Raw genomic sequence first — 6,113 nt, 5'->3', positions numbered from 1 at the left:
CAAGATAGGATAGAATTGATTATGTTCATCGTGTGCACAAACTGACATCATAAGCACATCCAGGTGGGTAGATTTATGCTAGGAATTCTCCTCTCGTGCATCCCAAAGTGCCGGAATGTCAAGAGTCACACCCTACCAATATGATCTCTCAAGTGCCCTGAGTCCAAAAAATTGTCAAACACTTTGACAGACCGTTTCTTCCAATCCAGGACACATATGATCAATCTGTTTGAACCTGTGGGGTCACGTGAGGCTCCTCTACAATGGTCTATCTCTATTTCTGACGACTCAAAGCCATTAACAATTGGTAGCATTTTTTTGCCTGCTACAAAAACCGCCAGTTGCGTGCAATGCAAAGTTGCAAGACAGGCTAGAATTGATTCCGTTCATCCTATGCACAAACCGACGTCATGAACGCGTCCGGATGGGTAGGTTTGATAATAATGACAATTTTTGCTTAAATTGTATCTAGACTCAATGTATGACTCCTATGACCCGATAATGACTCAAATAATTCTCCATGATTATACAAGAATCAAGAATGCTCATGATTGACCTTATCACATCACATAAACTCAAAACATAGTCACAAAACATAGACACAAAATGTGGACCTTGATGTTGATTATGCTACTATTGAGGCTGGGAATGTGGATAGTGCTCTTGGAGGTGCAGCCAAAAGGACCAGGGCAAGTATGAAAAAAGTTGCCTTGGCCTTTTCCAAGGAAATCCCAATTCTCAGGGATAATATCAAAGAAACACAAGGGATTAGCGAGAAATTGGCTAATGCCCTTAAAAGCATTATGTAATTTGTCTTTTTTCTATTTTTTGCTGGTTGTTGTTGGTTGTGTTGGGCTTTTGTGTTGGCTTTTTCCCAGTTCTTTACTGGTTTTTTTGCAGTCTGCCCTGTCTTGTTTCTTAATGCTCTTATCTTTTAAGGTTCTTATGTAAAGGGTTTTGGGGTCCTTCAAAACATGTTTTTCTCATAATAAAAATCATAGACACAAAAAATAGTCATAGTATTATTCAAAAATTTGCCTCTAAATATGGTCAAATCAACTCTTGGCTATTTGAATATACAAAAAAATGTCTTACAAATCATCTCATGGGATTTTATACAAAATTTGGCATTACAATTAGTGCGATTAAGCTCATTGCCATTTTAATATACAAAATTTAACATCTAAATATGTACAAATCAGCTCATTGCCATTTAAATATACAAAATTATGCCCCTAAATATGTAGAAATCAACTCATGGGCATTTATATATACAAAAAATGAATATAGAACAATTCGTCAACGATATATACAAAATTCTCAAAATCATTCTACTCTAAACTGTAGAATCAATCAAGTGAGCCTTCAGGATTGTCTCTAACCCGTATTGTGTCAAGTATTGCCTCGTGTTCAGATTCACGAACTTTCCATAAAATCTTGTTATGAGGTCTACCACGATACTTCATCAAATAAAAATTTGTTGCAACAACAAGGTTAGAGAAATGAAGAATATGTCTGCGTGTTTCAAAGTCCTCGAACAACCAAACATCATAATTCTTGATAGTGTATCTCCTAAGCCATGTTCCTATCACGACAATAGACCCTATTGGGTACTCAATACCCTCTCCACCAATGATTGTGGTTGTCAATTTTCTTTTAGGCTCAACACAATGACACAAATAGTTATCCATTCCTTCTTCATTGTTCTCTTTTGCAACAACTGCATACACATTACTTGCATTTTATAAAGTGATAATTAATACCAAAAATAAAGTGTTATGTACAACAAATTGAACCAAAAAGATTACTTGCAAAAAAATTAACTCAAAAAATCACTTGAATCCACTAGGTCCGATACATGATCAAAATCCACTGATGTCTCCATTTGGCTCAATTGTAGTGCTTTGGGAATTTGATATGTATCAATGGGAACCAACGGTCTACAAGACCATTTGTCAACCCACTCTTGTGATTCACATTCTTCCCACAAAAAATACATGCATGAAGAGAAAAACCATACCATTTGTCTCGTATAAATTACTAGTGAGCTTGCATTTGAACTCATAAATGAGTGCATGTCACTCGATCTTGCAACTATACAACAATCTAGATAGTTTTCAATGTTAGATTCAATGATCAACCAAAAATATCTACGAACCATTGATGTACCTAGATTACCTGGACCCATCATAGAGTTACACCATCACACAATTGTTTCTGCATCTATCAACTCAGCACCACCTTCGTACTTCAATTCTTCTCTAGCTAGGGTTATTTTTACACATGCTCCTGCACCATCGTGCTCTCCCTTACCATGTCCAGCCTCAGTGAAATTCCAAAAATATTGTACATCGCTTGTCATATGCATCCTTGTCAACCAATAAAACATCCTTGCATTCTTGAATGGTGCGGTGCAATTATCTAGCCATATTAAATGTTGGTTGTATTGTATATTTATTTCCTTTAAATTATCATATAAAACTTTAAAGCATCCTTGTACAAACTCCTATGAATGAGTACGATCATCACTTATGTAGAAGTGTTACTCTCTTACAACCTTTCTATCCTCCTCTGTGCTATCATCTGCATGCATGAATGTTATGTGTACAAAAATAGAAACTTGTGTAGAATGATAATACATAGATTGCACTTCATTTTGAGGTTGTAGTGTATAATTTTCAGCAAAATCATCGATAGAGACAATGGTGCCAAGAGGAAATGTGTCCTTACATAACTTGAATTGCTCATCTAACCATTGAGCTCTATGTGTATGCTATATGTACTCATAAACTAGTTTCTCTTGAAATATTTTCATAAATTCAGCTACACGTATATCATTTTTCACTAACTCACATCTCTTCAAATCTTTTGCATCTTTAACTCCATATGTGACAGTCTTGTATTTTCCAAAAGAAACTAGTTTCCTACCAATTTCATGTGTGCTTTCCAAATGTACACATCTTGGTAAATACTACAAACCACCACATATAGCACAAGAACCTTCCAAACAAGGCATCTTATAATAAATGCAACCATCATGTCTATTACGTAGCACACTTGAAATAAATTCTCTTACCGACTTAGGAGTTGCTTTTATATTGCATTCTTGCAAAACATCGTTAGTGTGAAAAATAGAACAAATATGATGAAAAATATCATAGTACATGGAAAAATCAACATCCTACAATAACACGTGATGCATACATGATTAATCTTAATATTGTACTGAAGAATTGAGGAGATTGTTGGCATTCCTTGGCACTTGGATGTTTTTCACATTCAGTGTTTCCATCAATGACAAAGGGGGAGATTATTGGCAATATGCTGGACTTGGTTAAGTGTTGTTATTGATATCAACATTGTATCCCAGTTGGAGACTATTCTAGTTGGATCTATCCTGGTTAGTCTTGGTGATCTTCTTGGTTTCAACTTTGATTCTCATTGGCATGATTAAATCTCTGGAATCAGTTTTGATGCTTATTCTAGATAGTTATATGCTTTCTACATTCTCTTGGTTCATGATTTGGTCTTTGGTTGTTAATGCTTTTAGTATTTACCGGTATCGGGGAAAGCCACACTAGTTAGCTTTACCAGTATGCATTATTTGGTGACTTGGTTAGTGAATTTTGGGTCCGACTTATGTAATCGGTTTCTATCATGCTGAAGGTGTTTCTTAATCATGTCCCAAGCATTTAGTGGCTTTGCATTGGATGGCGTGTTGTTATGATGGTCCTATTTGGATCCGGTTAAACTTTCTATTATTCTACTGAGGGTTTCTACCGGTTGGTGAAGCGTGTTGGATTTTGGTCTTGGTGGATATAATTGTTTGGATACTTGATTTAGGTCCATGCTATGTAATGCAAATCATAATATTGGTTTGGTGGTATCGTGTGATGTAATTTTTCTAATTATGAGTTTAGGGTTTAGCCGACCTTGTCAATAAGGTTGATGATCTGTATTTATAGGTGATTTATTCATGTGATTGTAACAAGGATGGTTTTGGGATGGTTATGTCTGTATTATTAGAGGTAGGATTATGTGTGAGTAGAGTCATATCATTCTAGTGAATGTTGGAAAGGTTTTGTATTGCAGAACAAACATCAGTGCATTAACCGGAACTGTATCAAGCATTAGTAGATGCTACTTTCATAGTTCATTTCTTTTCAGATTGTAGTCTGATGTTTATGTAAGTTATTGAGACTTCCCTTTGTGATAAGAAGTATGCTCTAGGTTGTTGGCCTTTCTGCAAGTTCATACCCCATTGTAATTTTTCACAATAGTATTGTAGAGTATTCATCTAATTATGGGTAGGGTTTCCTACCGTGGTTTTTCTCTTTTCGAGTTTTCCACATCAAAATATTGGTGTTATGTGTGTTTTTCTTTCATTGTGTTGTGCTCCGGTATAAGGTTTATAATTGAATTAATTTTTGTACTTGTGAGTAAACTGATTCACCCCCCTCTCAGTTTACTGTTGGTATCAGATAATTCCAATAATTGGTATCTGAGCGAGGTCCTATGTGCAAAAGCTTAACTGCTTGAGGAGATCCGATGACATTAGCATCAAGTTCTACATTCAATCCCTACCAGAAGGAGAGTCTCAGATTTGATGATACTAATTACAAAATATGGAAGGAGATAATGAAGATTCATATCAATTTTCTTAGAGCTGAGGTTTGTGAGATAGTAGAGAAATGATATATACCTTATGATCCTAATTCTTGAACATCGACACCTGCTGATGAACAAAAGAGAGCTGAAAATGACGTGAGATAAAAATAAGAATTTCTGAGCACCCGATCTGATGAAAAGTTATTGAATGTCATAGAATTGGAGAATGCAAGCAGATTTGGTTGAAGCTTGAAACTCTTTATGAAGGTGACCAGGCAGTAAAAATTGCTAAACTTGAAGGTTTCCAGGTAAAGTACCAAACTTTGAAGATGGAAGAAGATGAGAAGATAATTTCTTTCATGGATAGAGTCAATGAGATAGTCATGGGTATCAAATGTTATGGCAGATCAGTCATTGAGGATGATATAGTGTCGAAAGTTTTGAGAGTTATACCTCTAGCTTACAAGATGAAGGCTACTACTATCAATGAACTCCAGACAATGTCAAGTACCTTTGTGACCAGAGATATTACTTGGGAAAGTGACTTCTTTTGAACTTGAAGAACTTGGAGATCAGAGTGCTGCTAAAAATGAGACTGCATTTTAAGCATCTTCCTCCGATAAGTAGAAGATGGAGTGAAAAGATATGTATGCTAAGGATATGGATGAAATTGAGAGAGAAGAAAGATATCTTGAAGAGCTGGAAGCCTTGATTGCTAGAAGAATTCCTAAAGGAACAACTATAAGTAAGTATGAAGGAAAAGTCCCCTTTAAATGTTTTTCATGCAATAAGATTGATCATTTTTCTTATAGATGCCCTGAGAGAGCTACTAGGAATCATGAAAGATTTGTGAGGAATTATAATCCTCATCTTGAATATCAGAGTAGACCTAGATTCAGAAGGATTAAAGATAAATCATGTTATTATGTTGGTGATGATGCTTTTGGTATTACTAATGATGATGATGAACCTGTGAGTGGATCCGGTAATGGATCCTCATTCGACAAAGATTGGGTATTTATTTTTATTAAGAATGATTCTCCAGAATCTATCATTGAGATAACTCATACTAAAGAAAAGGCTTTAGCTACAAAACTTGAAGAGCAGGATGAATGGGTCATAGACAGTGGATGCTCGCATAACATGATTGGTGATAAGAGAAAGTTTTTAACATTGTGAAGCAGTCACCGGTAAGGAGGGACCTCAAAGAGAAATCTAGACCGACCAACAAGAGTAAACACAATGGAAACACACATATATGATGGAGGCAATGTAGAACATATTATTTTATTGCATGAAATTTGATTACATCCAACCGGTAACAACGGGTTAGAACATATCGGCACACAAGCCTGGTAGAATAGGTCTCACCGGGACCTTGAATTGAAAGATCTATCTTTTAAGTACAGTCTATATATTTGATCCTCCAATTGATTCTAATTGACTGCATTCTAAAGCATAATTACAAATATATATATCTATCCAAAGGATCCAGTCAACCAAAA

This window comes from Cryptomeria japonica, chromosome 7 (assembly GCF_030272615.1).
Source record: "Cryptomeria japonica chromosome 7, Sugi_1.0, whole genome shotgun sequence".
Lineage (NCBI taxonomy): Eukaryota > Viridiplantae > Streptophyta > Pinopsida > Cupressales > Cupressaceae > Cryptomeria > Cryptomeria japonica.
Note: the sequence above shows the minus strand (reverse complement) of the source record.